Source organism: Sylvia atricapilla, chromosome 3, assembly GCF_009819655.1.
Source record: "Sylvia atricapilla isolate bSylAtr1 chromosome 3, bSylAtr1.pri, whole genome shotgun sequence".
Classification (NCBI taxonomy): domain Eukaryota; kingdom Metazoa; phylum Chordata; class Aves; order Passeriformes; family Sylviidae; genus Sylvia; species Sylvia atricapilla.
In genome coordinates this window covers 107,850,562-107,870,333 of record NC_089142.1, presented here as the reverse complement: position 1 = coordinate 107,870,333, position 19,772 = coordinate 107,850,562, and the positions used below count along the sequence as shown (strand labels likewise).

The 19,772-nt window shown below is 41.4% G+C and overlaps 1 protein-coding gene across 2 annotated transcripts in view; it reads left to right on the top strand.

The window, feature by feature from the left end:
• The window catches only part of PLCB1 (phospholipase C beta 1), a 339,645-nt gene that overhangs the window by 153,649 nt on the left and 166,224 nt on the right, over positions 1-19,772 (top strand). The gene's annotated exons all lie outside the window — the stretch shown is intronic.

Genomic DNA, 19,772 nt, shown 5'->3' with positions numbered 1-19,772 from the left:
GGCTGCATTTCATAGAAATTTCCTGTAGAATGAAGTTTTGTGAGGCTTGCTTTATATTTTTCTTTGAGAAATCCAGATTTCTTTTCTTCTTAAAGCTCTCTGTACCAAGAGTATTTATTTGTTCTTTCAGCAACCTTACATCCTGCAGTTTCAATATTACCACTTTGTGGCACTTGCTTGGTGGTTTGTACCCTTCTAGTTGTTGGCAACCATCAGGCTTTCAATATATAATAACTGAGCAAGGTGGTTTTCTGAAAGAAAATAAGCAGATGTCAAGGTTACAGTTGCTCTTGGGACGACAAGTCCCTGGTAATAAGCACTTTGTTTCAAAGGCACACTCAATAGTTCTGCGGGAAATTTTAGCATTCAGGTTTCTGTCGTGAGTCACAAAAGCTTTTGTTTTACCCAAGACAGGCGAGCTCAAAGCCATGTTATTTCCTGGGCATGGCACGAGTGGGTTGGGGATTATTCAGGGGTTTCAAGCTCAGGGCAGTTGTGGGGGCTGAGGAGTCCATGAGGTTGTCATTTCCAACTCCCACCATCTCCACAGTCTTTATTTGCTGCAGCATGTTGTTTTTGCACCAAATTCTTCACTGAAGTCAGCTAGGGAGATTTTTGTAGGTGGGATTGTTTTGTGCAGGTTTTTATATTTTTTGCTGGCTTTAGTCGCTTCAGAAGTGTCCAAGGCTGGGGCTTGGGGCTGTTACCTGGCAGGAAAACTTTCACCTCCTCTGGATTTCAGAATCAGGTCAGAGACCCTCAGGAGTTACCTTGGGAGAGCCTCCTTGCTGTCTCTCCGTTTCTTCCCACATGTTCACCCATGAGCTGCCTCCTCCCTGTGTCTCCTTCCCACTCCTGGCCTGTAAATCCCGTCATGCTGTGTGTGTCTCAAATCCCACACAGCCAGAGCTGCCAGCTCTGCATCCCTGCGTTGCCAACAGCAGCATCCCATCCTTCCTGCGGCTGCCAGAGCGGGATCCTTCTCTTGCAAGCAGAGAAATCTCCTCTTTGTTACGGCTCAGTGCAGCCTTCCCCCCTCCAAACACACCAGTGTTTAAATTCATACTTTGTTTGAGGTGTTCGTGAGGTTGGTTTGTTTTTTTTTTTTATCAGCATCCATTGTTTGGTTTCTCAAGAAACATTTACAAAACGTTTTTATGTGCTTTGAAAACAAGCGCTGAACAAACCACAGGTTATTTGGGGTTTTTAAAAATTAAATGTGGAAAATTCAGTAAAAGCTGAATATGAGGGGGGGGATAAGACTTTTTCATTAAATAACTTTTGGATAAAGCATTTCAACTAGCAAGTTTTGTGGGTTATTTTTTTTTTTTTCCACATTCAGATATGGAATTATGACAGGACTGGCTTTTAGAAACCTCAGCTGGGTGTTATAGGAAAGCTAATTTTAGGAAAGTGGACAATTAAATATAACTAGGTAATGTACACAGTGTTTTCTAACAGATTTGGCACTCAAGTGGAGTAGCTTTCTTTTATTCAATATAATTACTTTATAGGTGAGTGTCATCTTTAACTTCACCACTACTTAATCACCTGTCCTGTAGCAGTGTAAATCCGGGGGGAACCTGGATGTAATCAGTGTGGTGGAAAGTTGCTGCATTCCTGTCAGACCATTACAATTTGTCTCTGCCTCTTTCCCCTTCTTGTTCCTCAGCATATCCCTTACTGAAACTTTTAATCAAGACCCTCAATCCTATATCCCTAAAAGAAACTTTTCACAAAGATGCCACATTACTCTGTAATTACAACTTTACCTATCACTCCAGACCACATTCCCAGTTCCTAGGGGTGGATTTGAGCCTGAAGGATGGAAAAACAAACAGGAGGCACAGTCTGTTCAGAAGAGATCACTCACTGCAGGTCTGTCACGAACCATGTTGGTTTAGGGAAACGTTTCAAGGCAATAACTCTCAAAAACTGGCCAACCATTTCTTGGCAGCAATTTGCTGTAGGTGAACTTTAAAAAACTGGGTTAGAATTGCCTTTTGAAAGGTAATCAAATACCAGAATTGTTGTTCTGTGGGGAATTAGTCAGATCTGATTATTTTTCCTTCTTGGCTGGAGGAAAAAATATAAGAATACATATTAAATTTTCACATAGAGAGGTGAACTATTTTTTCTTTGTAGTCTCAGTTTATTAGAGAGATTTTTTTCATCACTGTCTGGTCTAAGCATGGAGTTTTGGTCTGCTAAAATGAATCAAACTGTTTAAACATAATTTGTTATGAAATTATACCTTGGTAAAAAAAATCTTTCTGGAGCCACAGTTTCAGTGATGTTAGAGGTTACCAGGATGCTCTCAGATAATACCATGAAATGATTCCTTCTGAGTTTCTTCTTCTATTAAGGCAAAAAAGTACTTCTGGTTGAACCCTGTTTTCCATCCAGATGGATTTGTGTGCTTGGGGTTTTTTCTGAAGTCCAGTGGACAAAATAGATATCTTTTGAGTTAACTGGTCTGAGAATAGAGACTCCGGGTCAAGATGCTGAGACTTAATAAAGCACAAATTTCTTTGCCTATGGGTGTTGATGATGAGAAAAAGCTGGAACCAGAACTTCCTTTTCCCCATTTTTGTTTCTCTGATTCAAACCTCAGAATAAAATTGATGAGGAAGAGAGCAGGTGAGTCACTGTCCTGGAACAGAGCTTTGTAGCTCGAATTAACATCTGGTGGTTTCTTTGTCCACGGTGCCATTTATCTGAGACCCCGTCACCGATGCGGCCATTAACATGCGGGGAGCTGGAAAAGAACTAATTACTTTGGCACTGCTAGGATTGGGAAGGGGAGTTCTGCAGAAAACCTCCAGGATGCAAAACCAGGAGTAATTGCCCATTTTCCAGCTGGATTCACAAAATGCTGGTGCCGCATTAGCTCTTTCAGAGAGCTGAGAAGGTGCCACCATCTGCTTTGTTCCCTGTGAACCTGCTCACGCTGCTTTCCTTTCCGTGGTCTGCTACGTGCTGCATATCCCACACATTCCCCTAAGGATCTGTGGTTTTTGCTGATTTGACAGTGTAAGGACTGGCAGGGTGGGCGCTTCCCATTAGTTATGATTTCAGTTGCCAAAACTTTTCATTACACTTGCATAGTTTGTGACATCGGGGAGAGGAGTTTTCACGTCTGAACTGTCCTTTAGATTTCCCTGCTTCTAAGCAACCAGTGAATGTGTTAAATCGTTTCTGCCCCATCTGGAAACTAAACTTAATGCTCATCTACATCAAAACCACAAGGCACCATCACTTCTCCTTGTGCAGTCTGTTTTGGAGTTGGCAAAGCCACAGTTTGTTTCATTTAAAGTATTAGAGCCTTTCAGCTGTAATTGCACAGTGAGCCAGTCCTGCTGACCTTCTTCTGGCAGATGTAGGGTGTAAAGGATGTAAATGTTGTTGCCATTTGTGTTGCCTGATTGCTGTATGTGGTGGAAAATGGACATGATTCAGGTTAGCAAAGCTGTCAGTCGTGTGCTTAAACACAGAGAAATCTGTGAACGATGAAGTTGTGAATGTTTATCCAGGGAATTCAAAATTGTATTTAGCACCTTGTCTGGGCTATCCTGGGACAAAAATTTCCCTTGAATTTTCAGTGCTCCTAGCAGAGGGGCATGTGATGCATTACTGCTGTCAGGAAGCCAGATATACAAAAGAATTTGATTTTAAAACTTACTGGAGTGTGTCTGCAAGTTTGAAATAATGTTGTTGATTCATTTATGCACTGAGACTAGAGACTTAAATTTATTGGGATTGTCAGGTGAAGCAGGAAAGTAATCCTACTTCCCATTCTAGATAGGGACCCTGAGAGCATGGTGCTGAATTTCCTAAATTTCCAAGGTTCTACAGACATTGATTTTTTTGGGCTTTCAGATCTCCTAATGGGACCACAGGGTTTCAAACAAGAGATTAGTAGTCTTTTAGGTGATGTGTAGAGAGACTGCAGCTGAAAAGTTCCTTTGGGAAGAATTACACAACTCTGTTTAAACCAGGCTTTCACTCTTGGGGCTTTAAAACGAGCCAAGAAGCTGAGGAGAGATGAGATTCTGGAAAGTACGGGGGAGCACAGTCAATAGGAACACAAATTGCAAGTACTTCGTGCCATTTGGAAAAGTCCCTTGGCAAGCTGGGATCTGCCCACCTCCTTTTACTCTGCAGTGGTAAATAACCCTCCTGCTCCTCTTGGTTATGATCTTCATCCCAGCGCTGCACACTTATCACCAACTGAATTTTTCTTACATTTGGAGTAATCTATAACAGCGTTCCTACATCGGTTTGGGTTTGTGGGGTTTTTTAACTCCATGTGAGGGAAATTCTTGGATGTAAGTGAGCAAAACCCAGAGATTTTGTTTAGTCAGTTCAGCCACTTGCTTATCGGCACTTCTGTCAATGGTACTTAATGGGATTGATTTCCTAAAGGACCTCAATTGGAAGGGCAGAAGTCAAGTTTCTCTGACTGATCTGTATTTAATGGAGAGGTTTGGGTCAGTCGTCTTCATCTTGCTGCCTGAACCCTGATGTGACAGCGTGACATTTCAGCAGGTGAGATTTGAGACAAAAAATGCCATCAGTCTCTCCTCAGAAATATCAATAGCAACATCAAATACATAGTTCAGTTATAGGGAAGGGCCTCTCCCCCTGGCCTCACTCATTTGCTTCAGAGGCAGAAGATTTATCCCAAGGCAGCAAAAGGCATTGCAAAAACATGTAAAAAGGTCTGGGTCCCCTGCTGTTGGTCAGAAGAAGTCTGAGAAGCCCTGGAAGGAGACAAGCCAGGTTAGCTGTGTTGTAAGAAATGATTTGTCCCCAGTCAGGGTATTATGCACTGAGGGGTTTGGTGGCTCTGCCTGCAGTGGAGCTGTCACACCAGCCTTGTGATTCTGTGCCTCTCCCCAATTCCCAGGCCTTATTTCTTCCAGAAGGAGTGACAGGGCCATAATGGAACTTTAAGTTACTTCAAAGAGTATTTTCAAGACTTCTTAATAACACAGTAGAACTTATTTAGTGCTCCAGTTATAGAGGAGTTACTATAATAGGAGCTCCTCAAATGTGATTGTGCTCTGTGAAGTATCATCCCTCTTAAATCAGTGGTGTTATTATGGAAAAGGCTTGTTCATACACCCCGTGCATTATTGAAAACCGCTTTTATACTTCAGGTTCCAAGTAAATCTGCCAGGATGGAAGAAAATTATCACTAGTTTCCTGATCATAAACACCAGAAAGCAGTGCAGTTCAGCTTACCTGACTAGTTCTGTAGAGCTCCATGGAATTACCTCAGTATGTATACAAAATAGGGTTTGGTATTAAGTCTTTGGTAATGTCTTAGGAATTATGAGCTTGGCCAATGCTGTCATGGTTTATAGCGTGTCAATGTTCTTGAAAGGTTAAGTCATGTACAAGACCACTTCAAATTTGGTTTTACTTCCCAGAGTTTAGAAACCAGAGCTGCCATGGTACAAGCTGAATTTTGGCAGCTTCTCTCTGTCTCATGCCAAGGTGGTGTTCCTGAATCCCAGAGCATTGTAAAAGTTGTTGCTTTTGGTTTAGATCAGAGTCCACTTGGATCTGCTCTTTGCTGCCTTGCTCTGCACACAAGCACACACAGCTTGTTGCAGTTCCTTTCTCCCACCTTGCCATGTCCAGCACCTCAGGGCAGCCTGTGACATCCTTTCCCAGACCTGTCTGTTCAGGAAAAAAAAAAAAAAGACAGAAATAGAATGCCTTGGAGAAAATCCCTGGCAGGAATTGAAAGGCTGTAGCCCTCCCAACAGCACTTGTTGTAGGAGTTGTGTTGTTTTACTGCTTTTTTCCTGCTTTGTCTCATAGAGGAGATTGTTACATCTCTTTCCTTCAAGGAATGGAGGGGTCAGCAGAGCTGCCCTGGTTTCAGGAGACATCACTGCCGACTGTGCCAAGGCTGGCTGTTGATCCAGCAGTGATGGAAAGCCTGCAGTGGCTTGGGGATGGGCCCAATGCTTCTGCAGCCTCCCAGAGGCAGGTACAAAGGAGCTGCTGGCAAACACAGCCCTGGGACACTCTGGCAGAGCTTCCCTAAATGTCTTTTATCAGATGCCATCCCTGTTACATTTCCAGTCATTTGATGAGACAGGCCAGAATGGTTTCATTTCAGAGTTTTATTTTGGCCGTCCTTCAGCTGCTTGTGATTTGTGGGGCTGTAATTTCTGAGGTTAAACTTATTAGGTAGCACATTGCTGTGATCAGCACTAAGTGTTGTGATCTGTTGTTTGGGTTTATCTGGAAAATGATAAGGAAAAAGACATCTTCTATCTTCCAGCTTCACTGGGATACGTGTTAATCTTCACTGGAAGCTCATGAATAAATAGACAAATGGGTTTTGATGGTGCTGTGAAGAGCACAGAAGATTATTGGAGCAGTGATCCTAACTTGGAGGGCATTGTCATCTGTCAGTGCTGTGTAGTAGATGGGTGTTATCTATTGGGAATTTTGTCAGCCAAGCTTATGCAGACCATGAAAAAGTCAGGTTTTATCAACACCTGCCAGACAGTACACTGGAGGAAAATATTAGTGATTTTATATAGGAGAGAAGCTGTGAAATTTTGTAATTTCCATTTGTTTTCAGGATTTACTAAAACTGACCTCTCATTACTTTTGGATTTTTTTCTGCTGTGTGCAGAAATGTATCATGAAACAATCTACATGTAAGGACCTGCTTCTCTGGCTGAGAGCAGCACCGAGATGCATTTGAAACACATTTGCCTCTCAAAAAAACTGCTTAGAAACTCCAGTTTCTAAATGTTTTCTCTTCATTTGCATTTGTGCAAATTCTGGCTAGTGGAGGAGTTACTTTTCAGAAGAGTTAGAAATGAAGGTATGATGATGTTTGTATAAAGATTATTAAGGATGTTTTAGTTTAATAACAAGGTAAGTGTTCCTAATGTGCATTTCTGAAGATTTGTATTTTGGAGATTGCAGATTTCGTGGTGGAAACTGCTTGGTAAAAAAGCTATTATTGATAAAACTGGATTGTCACGTTGACAGAGAATACATAAAAAACAAAACACTAACAGAGTTGGAAGAGACAGGATAAACTTTTTATTAGAACAAAGAATCATTTGATTGTATGTTTGGCTCCATCATTAGAATCTATTTCCTAAGATGTATTTAAATTGTTTATTCCATTGCTAAAATGTCTTGTCACTTGATAGCTCTCAAGGTCAACATGACCTTTCCTATCAGGCCTAATCCTTTATTCGTAGCCAAGCAGTCAAAGATTGAATTATAAATACATTAAGCTCGTTGGGTGAACATTGAAGTCAACCAAGGACTATATTGAGAAGAAAAACTCCAGTTATCACTGTACAAAAGAGCTCTGTGTTTATGATACTGGGGTTTGGCTGTCCTAGGTTGTGTCCTCGTTAGAAAGTTTTTGGTCACTTCTGTTCCAGGTGTTACGATAAATGGCTCCTCAGGCTGATTATAAAGGCCTTGAATGATTCTATAAGACCTGAAGGAATGATTTTGTTCCTCTTCAGCTTCTCCAGGCACCAAAGGCGTTGGATTTGGTGTAAGCTCAGCTTCCTTCGCTGCCACAAAGGTTTCTGTAGCCTCTGATGGATTCCATTCCCTGAAGAATGGTAAAAAAGAGAAGAAACCAGGGGGAAAAGGAAGGTCACTGGGAGGTGCCCAAGAACAGAACAGATTGTGTGGGCTGGATGTAGTTTGGTGAGAGGGGATCCGTAGAACAAATAGGCAACAAGAAAAGAGAGAAACGAAGTGGGAAAGTCAGAGTGGAACATGTGCTTTGGAAAAGTCTGGGATGTTTTAGAGTGACCCACGGCAAAGCACATAAGTTTTTTATTGTTGTTATTATTACTTTGGACACGAATACCTGGAAATGGGAGAACAGCTTCGTCACGCACTGTCCCTTGATGCAGCAGGTCTGTTACAGGGGTTTATGCTTTGGTCTCCCCTCTGTCCACCTTTGTCACTGTCAGGCTAAGAAAGCAGAGCTGAGCTGCACAGGGACAGAGAGGAGGGAATAAGAACATTCCCTTTCCTTACCCAATTTTCTGCCTTCAAACATTGCATTTTGAAAGCTGAGAAAATATCATTTAATAATTTTTGCTTTCCTGCACATTTCCCAAAACACTTGTTATTCTCTTGCAGCTGAAATAAGGTTGATCATGTGGAAAAGGGTAAAATAGAAGTGTTTTATTATAGCTTCTTCTTATACTAGCTCATGGAGTAAAAAAAAAAACCTACAGTGGGAGCAACTGAAAGGCTAACTTAAATTTATGTTTGTTCTTTGCCTGGCACTATTTAGAGGAGAAGTTGTGATGTTCCCTTCTGAACATTCTAGTAACTGTTACCATGAAGGATCATGGACCTCAATTAATATTTGCAAATTCCTGCTCATAAGTAAAAATAGCCAGAAGTTATTACTGTCCTCGAAAAACAAGGTTATTGACGTCAATAAAATATGTAATAACGTTATCCAGGAGAAATATAACGTCCCACAGGCAGAATGTCAGTGGTGTGAGAGGGAGCCACGAGTGCACATCTGTGTCTCTGTCTGTGTGTTAAAAGTTGAGCAGCCTCAGTGCGTGTGCACACACTAAATTAATTGTTGTGATGATTGTTACGGCTTGAAACCTTTTTGGTTTTGATGGCTAGACTTTCAAGGTTAGGTGTCTGCAAATTTACTGACTTCTCTGCAGTTTTATGGAAGACCTGGGCTGCTTTTACACCCATTCTGCTCAAACACAGCCTTTGCAGGGGAGTTGCCCAGCACCTGCTGAGGGACTCCTCCAGTTCTCTGCCACTGACACTGGAACTGATGGCATCAGGTAATCCCTCTGTGCCAAACCCAGAGTTTTAACAGTTACACGAGGGAGAACATTCCCCAAGTCCTATGAGGAATTGATGAAATACGTATTTAAAACAGGAAAGTGGAAAAGGGTTCCAGAGGTCTATTTAGACACTACTGTTGTGATAGCTGAAGTCGTGAGATATTGGTTTGGACCCGTGTCTTACTTGATGGCTTGGTGCTTTTTCCTTTTTTCCCTCATTTTTATTTTCCATTTCCAGTATGACCAGCACTGCTGTATTTTTACACAACTTGAAACATTTATTTTCGTTTTATATGTGTTAAATTGTGATGGTTTATATACCCTAAGAGCTCAATTCCATCTTGTACATCATAAGGATTTCTTACATTACTTGTTGGATCTGTTGGGATTTCATGGCTCTGATTTTTACACGTGGCAAGATCTCCTTTTCTTTTTCTTCCCCACCCCCCCCCCTTTTTTTTTTAGGGGAACAACTGTAAGTGAATTGATGTTTAGTGCTAACAAGTGCATAATAATCTTTTCCTTTGTTTTTTTTCTTATTTTATTTCCATCATTGCCCGCGTTTTAATGGCTTGTACATCTTACAAGTAGATTTAAGCTCCTAATTCCAGCTTTACACATGTATGGAGCTGTACATTACACTGTCAGCCTGAAAATATGCTACACCTATTCAAGGTGCAGGACTATAAAGGGCCCATCACTACAGTGATAAATTGCATGGTCAGTCATACAGCTTTTTTCAGGATATCCAGTTGAAAAATGAGGAAAAGGACAATCGAGCCTCTGCTTACATGCAGTCACTGATGTGTAGTTATCCCAGGGACACATTTTGGAGATTTTCTTGGCTGAACCTCAAGGGATTTTTCTCCACACGCCTCAAAACACATCGCCTGTCTTGAGTGCCATCTTCATCCCTTCATGGCTGGAAGTGTCACAGCCACCTGAGCATCACAAATTCATAACGTCAGATCTATTATATATTTTTCTGCTCTTCTGGGAAAAAATCTGTGAAGAAAAGAAAAACCTGTCTGTGGCTATGGAGAAGGTACAGCTGCTGCAAAAATGGAGTGGGAAGCAGAGAATTTGGTAATTCATTTTGGTGTCATGGGAGCATCTTTAGCCTTGTGGCATTTGGTAGACCAGTAGCAAGAGATGGTTCGAAGAGGAATTCTTGTTTCACTTACCAACACCACTTTCTCTCCTATTTAAAACCACATCACGTGCAGCATTTTGTTGCTAGGTGCCTGCTTGGCCGAGAGCTGGTTTCTAAGCATGTTTTTATATTTAACTAACCCCTGCACAGCTTTCGAGGCATCTTGCCCCCGTGAGTTCTAATTTTCCCTTCACTGTTTTCTGCATTTTTGGGCAAGGAAAATTCCTTCTTTCTCTTCATAAATTTAATCAAGATAATGTCATCTCAGCTAAATATAGGAGATTTACATCTCCTCCTTGGAACTAGAGAAATGGTGTGCAGAAGTAGTACAGCTGGATTGGGGCTGCTATCAGAAAATGGTGTGGGGAAAAAAAAATAAAATTAAGCATTATTTAGTTTTAGCTCTGTAATTTTTAGTTTTGCATCACTTAAAGAACTTAAAAAAATTATTGCTGTTTGCTTATGGTTGGTGCAAACAAATTCTGCAGAGATTAAAGGGAAAACAGTGGTAACAGAGAGCACAAAAGTCTGGATTTTCCAAGAGCAGAGGCCATGCACCTTTTCACTGATTTAAAATGAGAAGTTTGATTAGAAGTTCCTTTAGATTGTTTAACCAACCTCCTAAGAGGGGTCTGACTTCAGGGAGTTATTAAGTGGGGGCTGCCAGCACAGAGCAGATGAGGAGATCCTGTGGGAGGGAAATGCCCATGGTTTGTTCCCAGGGATGGAGAACTCCCAGCCTGACTCCTTCTGGGGCACTCTGATTTGGGGAGGAATACAGTATTTCTAGTTCCTTTGCTTTTTTTTTTTTTTAATCAGAGGGGGAGGATTTTGCCTGAATGACACATAAAGACACCCCACTTACTCTGGAACAGCAGCAATTGAGAGCTGTAAACCCACCAGTTTTTCTTACAGAGGTTGAAGAAAAAGCAAAATTGAGGAGCAAATGTTGGCATAACACTCTGAAGCTTTTCAAGTTGTTCTATCAGCTTGTGAGACATATTAACCAAAATTCTGAGGGTCTTTTGGGCTTTAGGGGTTGCCCTTGGAGTGTATCTGCAGCACTCAATTGATCAGATTGTATTGCCAGGATATAAAGGGTGATCAGAGAAATCTCTTAATACCTAGTATTATACTAATAACAAGGCCATTTTATTGCTTTTTTTGTAAAGGAAAGAATATTTTAACAAGGGATAAGAAAATTTAGGGGCTGAGCTTCCCCATTTGGAATTACCATGAAAAGTTGGTTTCATTTCCCCCAGCAGCACCAATAAAATCAGGATAAAAAGTCAATTGCTTTTACTAAAGCAGCAACAGTCTGAGTAAATTGTTTTGCTGAAATTCCATGAAAATAATTTCAAATAAACCCAGATATTTACTCTCAGGAGTTTGTTGTAGTGAGATTCTCATTTAGGGATAAAAAGTGGTGCTAGTTCTGCAGTGGAGAATGAATCTGCCCGACTTGCAGTGTGATGTGCTCTGGAAATCCTCACGAATGTCCCTAGTTATAAATACTTCAGGCAGCTAATTCTTGTTCATTTCTGTAATTTGTACCTGATCTGGAAGAGAAACTGCCCTTTCCTCACTCTGGTTGAGATCAGATTGAACTGTAGTAGCTGCATAATTAAATGTGAGCCCGTGTTTAATGGAATTTACCTTTGCTTCCATCTCCCCTGCTTTTGGTACAGCATGGAAAGCTGGGGCTGAGTCTCTGGTCTCATTACAGTGCTTTCCCTGGTGTTTATGGAGATTTACTGAATTAAACCAGCTAAAAATGTTCTTCTGAGATCAGCTTCTTGCATTTGTCATTGAAAGTTCATACTCAGTCTCCATCTCCTATGATAATATTTTTTAAACTTTGTCTCTTTCTGATGATGAAGTTACAAGATATGCTGATGATGACTAAAGGATGTAGCTCACTGACATTTACTTACTGCTCTGGAAGAGGAATCTGCTGAATGGGATATAGCAATACCTGTGATTCCTTTTATTCTAATTTTCTCCTTTTTTCCCCTCTTCTTTTCCTCTTTTCTCTCCTTTTTCTCTCTTTTTTTCTCTCCCTTTTTCTCTCCTTTTTCTCTCCCTTTTCCCTCTCCTTTCCCTGCCCTCCCCCCCCCCTTTTCTTCTTTTTTTCTTTTATTTTTCTCTTTCTTTTCTTTTTACTCTTCACTCTTGTTACTCTTATATTTTCAGGTATGACCATGCCTGTGTTCCATTGCACTTTTTTTTTTTTTTCAAATAGAAATTGCGTGTGTAAGGAGTCAAAAGTGAAACCTGGGCCTCACTGATGGCGACAGCAGCATTTTGTTGGCATAAGCAGGACTGGGATTTTACTCACAGGCCACTTGCTGCTGTTTTATTTGATGAGCCACTGTCGTAGGAACACATTGGGACTTCACCAGCTAAGGCAAAATGTGAGTGAAATACACAGTAAACCTGAATGAGGAGTTAAGGAAGAAGAAAAAGCTGCTTTTTAAAATGCTGCAGCTTTTATAACCTAAATAAATTCTCTTCGTGGGGACACTAATTATAACTAATTATAATTCCTTCCCTGTCCACTCTTGGGAAGGATAGGATTTTGGTCGGGTTTTAACAAAAGTCAAGCCTCGAGCTCTCTGCCCAGTGTTGCCATCTGGAAATTTTTTGAGGCTGGGAATATTTGGAGAGTCTGGATTTAGCCAGGAGGCTCCCAGGTCCTGCTCCAAAAGCTTGTGGTGCTTGTGCATCTCCACAGCCATGGTGGGGCTGGAGATGCAGGCTTTCAGTTACTGGAGACTGGACAGAGGCCACTTTTGCAAAAGACACTAAAAGATTCTTGCCTGTGATTTCTCCTGAAAGTGTGCAATGTGTCTTGGAACACCAAGGCACCCAAGCCTGTAGCCTTTCCTCATGTCAGAGTCCTGTTCATTCTAAGGTTAAAACAGCATTTTTGGAGAGTGAGATAAAGTTTTTTATGGGTCTGCACATTAATTGGGAAACTGGAGCCAAGTCCCTCAACAATATAAACATGAAGCTGGACTCAGCCAAGTTCCCTTTTACAGGGAGAATGTTGGCTGATTCCTCTGTGTTTCCCAAGGCCGGAGCTGTGGGATTAGCTCACATTTTGTGCCTTGGCCCTCGCTAACTCCTCCTCCTGCATGGGAACACTCGACTGGGAGGGGCAAGGCCTGGGGTAACCTGTGCAAAAATGGATTTTTGGCTTCATTCTGGAGCTCTCTGCACACACTCAGGCACATCCTGGTTCACTGTGCACCATGGATGCAGGCACCTTCCCTGTATTTAAGCTAGTTCTAGGAAAGTAGAATACCGGAGTTTAGTATTAATAAGTACAAATGTATATTTAGAGAGAATTGTGCCTCAGGGAAGTGGTGCTGCTTCATCCTTACCTGGTCCTGACCGTAGCCTTCCAAATACCCGGAGGAGGCACGAGGAAAAGTCTTTCATTTTCTGGAAAGGAACAAAGCTGGAGTTTTCTTCCTTTTCCCTCATTGCTTTGTGTGTTCCCTCAGGGCTTTTTTGGTTTCCATTTGGGAGCTTCATAGCAGTTTTTTGGGTCAAGTAGTGCAGCACTCCTATACAGGCAAACCTTTCAAGAGAGACTGTGTAACACCTGGGCATGTGTTAGCTTGGCAAAAGTGCATCTAAACCCTAATTTTTCAGTTGCCTACTGCATTACTACATAAATAATGCAGGATTCTTTCCAACTCCCATCACTCTTCCTTATTTAAACTGGAGAGAGTTTGGGGGTGAGTAACATTGATAGCAAAGATTCATCACCGTTGGTTACTGCAGTACGTTGGTACAGCATTAGAATTTCATTTCTCCTATTTCCCAAGACCCAGCTCTTCCTGAAATTTATACCTGTACTAACTATTTGGAATGTATTAGGAAGAATGGAATTTTACATTTTAGGCTGTGGAGAAGAGAAAGCATCGTTTGTTGCCATAAAATAGCGTTCAGTTTTAAGTCACTGTCAGAGCTGTTTTAACAGGTGAAGTAAAACCAAGATGATTTTCAGGCTCTTATTTCTATTCTGCTGCAGGTAGCAGATACAAAAACTGGTCATGTCCACTCTGCTTTAAGAGCACCACATTTGGAACATCGCAATTAAACTGACACTTGTGTGATGTGTGGGGCTTCACCCTCATGAATATAAATCTTTTTATTGTATAAGGTGCTTCTGAGGCTTTTGTGTCTGTCTGCAAAGAGAGAAAAATAAAGCATACAACTCGATGTTTCAAGAGAGGGGGGTGTCCTTCCAGTGGTAATGGAAAAATAATGTTTGTTGTGCCCACGTGTAGGCAGACAAACACATCTCAAGGCTTATTGAAGGTAATGTCCATGTCTGATTCATATGCATGGTTCTCTGTCTTATTTCACTTCTGTTGCCCACAGGTGGTTTCCACAATCCTTTTAGGGATAACCCCAAATTGCAGATCTCATGGGATCATTGTTTAGTGTGTTGCTGCACATGTTCTTGGGGAGGAGTCAAAGCAGTGCTCAGATCATTTGCCTGCAGTGCTGTGTGTAATGCGAGAGCTGATGCAGGCTTTGAAGGATAACCGGGTCTTAGTTAGACTTGATTTGGCTCAGCCCATAAGAAAACACAAACCCAACTACAGCAGCACTGGCACAAGGCTGAGCTTTCAGCTCTCTTCAGAAGGCAGATTCTGCTGATTCTCTTCCACAGCTGCTTGTACAGGTTTCAGTCCAGTGAGGCTCAGACGTTTCCACAGAAGAACTCCAGAAGTGGTTCTGTTGGGTGGTGGAGAGCTCAGCTTGTATGTTCAGCAAGATTGCTAGGTATTAAATTTGTTCTATTCTCTTAAATTAGACAGACATAACGCTTGCTACAAGAACCTTCATCAAAATTAATAAATCATGCATTGTGTTTTTAAGCCAAATGCTGCTGTGTTCACAGCATGCTTCCTTCTTCCTCCCCCTGAGGTGTTAAGCCATTAAAAGAGTCCAAGATGTGTTTCCTTGTATTCCTTTACATTCTTTTAATGCTTTTCTGTGTATGCCATCATGTCACCGCAGGCAGATAATCAATTGCAAGATTACAGTTGAAAAGTGTATTAGTGCACCCTTGTGTGTGGCCAGAAGGGCCCCAGTGCTGTTACCTGCCTGGAGAGCTGTCATCTCCTGCTCCGGGTGCACTCCGCAGCTGTTAAAGAGCACATGGAGAGTCACAGAGACTTGGATGCCCTGAAAAGCTCTTGAGATGGAAACCCAAACTAGTCAGACACCTGGGTGCCATTGTAATTATGTCTGTATGATATTTCATGGTCCTGATGGGAAGAGGAGAAGAGTTTGAGAGGATTGGGAAAGCAGGATGCAAGAGAAATGGTCTGAGGGGATGGACCGTGACTCTGTTTGCCTGTAGCCTCCTGAGTGAGGTGGTGATGATGCATTCCAGCCCAGAGAGAACGCTGAGCACTTGAAATGAGACATCAAACAACACAAAATAATGCAAAAGGCAATAGATGAGCAACCCACTCTGCTTGGTTTTCTTCCAAGCTTGTGCCCCAGCAAAACAAGATGTCATTTTTCTCTTGTTCTCTTGGTCCCTTTTCTGTGCACAGCGCGTCTTCAGCAGAGAAACTGCTGTCACGGTGACACACTAACCCAGTTTAGCCTCGGGTCCTTTTTCTGTGGGGTGGGGGAAAGAACAGACTGTGTGTGCTTGTGACAGCACTTTGTGATAGAGGGGACTAGGTCTGAGTCTTTGTGCATGCAATCCTTGCTGAGAGGGGTGTCCTTAAAAATGTTAAATATAGGGAACAGGATTTTGTTCATCGTGGATCTGAATTTTCTGGCATTCCTCTAAGGTTTTGCAGCCCTTTTATTGTCTCCTGAAAGTCTTGTGCAGAGTTGTTTGGTCATTGTATGCTGTGCACTGGGTTGTTTTTTTGCCCAGCAGAAAAATATTTCTGTGTTTCTAACAGATAACACCTGGGTGAAGACTTGTCTAGACACTCCTTAAAATCTTGTCTGTAGGAAATGGGTTTTCAGCTCGAAGTAAATCTCAGTAGAGACCAGGCTGCTCGTAGACTGAGCCACTCAAAACAGACTGTCCTATGCTGTGGAAGAAATTAAACATGTGAAAACCAGAAGCTTTCCCATCTTCACCAGGCTTTGATCCTGTATCAGTCACCATGTATTAGTTAGCCATGTAGAGATTGCTCCTTTAATTGCAGATATTTATTCTGGTTTGCCTTTGTCCATGATTTGCTCTAACAGTCAGTAGATTAGGTATTTCATTCACTCCTTTATTTGGGTAAGTTAAACACAGGAAACTGAGAGGAAATCTCTTGATACTCAAAAATTGATTCCTCAAAAGTGTGGAAAAGGAAGAATTAAGGCTGTGATATCCAGGCACATAGGAGAGGTGGAAGGAGATGGACTGTGTATGTTCTACCCCTTGCCCTGTCAGTGTGAACCCTTTCAAACTGCTCAACAGGAAAGAAACCTGCCTTTCCTTTCTTTGCTGCCTCAAGAAACAGCACTGCTAAAATTACCTGCACCTTGTTAGTAAGTGCAGACTCCATCTCGCAAAGCTCTGGCTTCGCTGGAAAAGATGTTCACAGAAAGATCTGGAAGTGAACCTCAGCAAAGCAGGCCAGGACTAAAATCCCCAGCCTTAGCTGACAAATGAAGTGGGTCTGAAATGATGGCACCAATGGTGTGTTCTCAAGAGGGACCCCCACACATGGTAAATTTGAGTTCAGATTTGCCGGAGAAGGAGAAAATTGTGCTCAGGAGAGCTTGGGCACCTTTTCTACAACACTGTACCTTCCTCCTCCCTCGGTTCCCATTACGCCTCCTCACTCTGACAGACAAAACCTTTGTTGATGTTCAGGCTCACAAAAATCTCCCACTCTCTTAAAATTAGCAGATTGTTACCTCAGTGGGAGAAAGGCAAGTCTGTTAAAGCAGCAGCACAAGATCCCTGCGAAGGCTTTCATGCTTGGGTGCAGTTTCTTGCTCCGTATGTCCTGCCACTCCGGGGGGAATCAATGCTCCTTTATCAGACATTCCTGGCATAAGATCGATCCCCTGAAGGTTGGAGCATTTTGAGAGAAGCATAAATGAATTGCTGAACTGACAACCCCTTCCACAGATTAGTATATGGCTTTCAGGAAGAGAAAAGAATTGGCCATAAAGGAAAGATCTTTCATGTCTAGCCAATTCCCTGATCCAGATCCCTTAGAAAGGTGTCAAAGCAATTGTCTAACAAGACCATGCCTAACATATGTCTAAGAAGATAATTCTAAGCCACATTTATTGTTTGTGAGTACATATATATGCACATATATGTGGGAGTTTTAACTGTTCTTGAATCCACCATGGCATTCGCTCGCCTCTAGAGAAATCATACAAGCCTTGCATTTGGACTATTCCTCCTCCCTCTCCTCATTGTCTTTCTGATTTCCTAGTTCTTTCATCCCATGACTCTTTTTTCCCTAGGTGTGTTTCTGTGGGAGCAGTGGAAGGACATGTAACACAAGTTGTCAGCAAGCTGCCAGGTTGTTTGTCCTGTTTCCTTCAGGTTGTGCCGTGGGTTGTTTTCATGTTTGGCTCAGTCATGCCAATAAACATTTGCAGATCACAGTGGTGTTTGTTCAGAAAATAAGCCAAAGATCTCAGAACATGAATAAATGCAAGGTCAGTGTTCTTGTGCTTAGCCACTGCTTTCAAATTCCTATGAATTATTCTGGATTTTTTCCTACTTTGGTTGGCTTCAAATATCTCTTTGAACATATCTATTCATCAGCATCAAATCAAAAGCTTGGCAGCTATTTCTTGATTAAATAATTATTCCCAAACTAATAAACATCACAGCAGGGTTTAATTAATATATGTCAGTCATATGGCTTTTTTTTTCCTCTCTCTTTTTTTTTTCCTTCCTAAAAATACCATGTTCTGAAATTAGTATCTGCAGAATAAAGGTGTGGGCTTTTTTCTGCAGTGAGCCATGGGAAAGACAATTAAGGAGTCTGTTGATTGCATCTACTTCTCTTTCTGTTTAGGCATGGATGTCTCATATTTGAAAGTTTCCTGCTAGAAAAGCTGCAAAAATCTCACTGGAAACCCTCCTTGCCCCTGTAGGACTGTTGTTATTGTAATAAAAACAACTCTGCTCCAACTTTACCTTGTGTGAAAGATCTTCCACTAACAACTTAGTTTCATTAACCACCTCCCAGACCAGAACCCGTGGAAAGATTGAGGCAGTGTTGGGATAAAACTTTATGATTTAGAAATATTAAGCCCCAAAGTGCTGCCCAGGATTTTGTGTTTTGTAGTTATACATTTGAAGCATCTGAGCAGCGCTGAATGTTCTGCCTAAGAATGTCAAGTGTGATGAAGAGACGTTGGTATCTTTGACCCTAGATGATTTAGCATCAATTAAAAAATATAATTGCTCGGTTTTGTATTTAGTTCTCCTTTTCATGTTCTTGGTAATGAATCTCTCTATATGCATAAGCTTCAAATTAACTTTGGCTGCTGAGTGAAAAGTGTATTTTAGTGTAAAAAAACCAGACAGAATGCCTTAAATTGTTTAACAAAATTAAACAGCCTTTTAAATTAAAGGGTTCAGTGTAGTTTTCCTACTTAGCAACCTGGTAGTTTTAGCATATTCTCCATGTTCATGCTTCCCAGAGACTTATGGGGCAATATACAGAAATCAGACTTTAAAATGAGCAAGCAGTCACAGTCCCTCAAGTGGGTCTCACTGCCTGACCTTGATGAAATGAGTATTTCTAATGTGCTGAAGGGACGGATAATTATTACCATATTTTGCAAGAAGTGCGGTCTGCTTTGAAGTTGGCAGAATCTTTTCCTGGGGACTTTGTAGGATTAGACTTTCTACATGAGCAAAATTGCTTCCTTTAAGGAATGTATTTCCAGATGGAGCGATACTCGGCTCGCGCATACTGAGATGCAGAACGACTTCAAAAAGCCATGAGATATAATGAGAAGTGATATTATTCATAACCTCATCAAGAACTGCATCCATGAAGATTATGGAGCGACCTCATCTTTTATTTGGACTGTGTCACATATTCTGCCTTCAACAGAGGCCCCGGCGAAACACTGGCTGAGCTGATTAATTTATTTTCAATTTACAGGAGGACTCCCATGCCCCAAAATATTTTTAGGTACATGCATAGCTTTGCACTTAAGTAATGCCTTTGAAGGGAATTGGATAAATTATTAGTTCATTTTATCCAGGAAAGAGTATTCATAAAGGTTTTGGAGTTTAATCTTATTGTATGGCTTCTTTGGTTGCCAAGTCCTGCTTGCAGTGGATCCTTTGTTCCACTGGTTTTACAGGTCTAATCTTTGAAGGAGGAGAATATTATTTGGCATTCTGTATATACTTCACTTTATATCTGTTTTGAGATCTGTTAGATCTGTTTTGATGTTTGCTGGTTTTGTAGTAATTGAGCGCTTAATTAATAGTAAATGTTCAGAAAACATTAAATTTCTTTCCACGAGGAAAGTAATCCCAGGATTTTAAGAGGACTAAGTTTCCTATCTCCTGTTGAATATGCATTTCCAAGTGTGCTGGATGGTTGACTGATGTGTTTTTAAATGAATATGATATGCTTTACAACAATTAGCTAAAATTCGAACAAAAATTTGTCAGACAAGGAGGGCAGTGAGGAAATCCCTGTGTTTGTGGCAAGAGTTTTCTGCCAGCCTTGGTGACGTGCTGAAATGCCAGGAGAACATCTGGGCTGCAGTGATGCGTGTCTTGGCTTGGGGAGAGACCA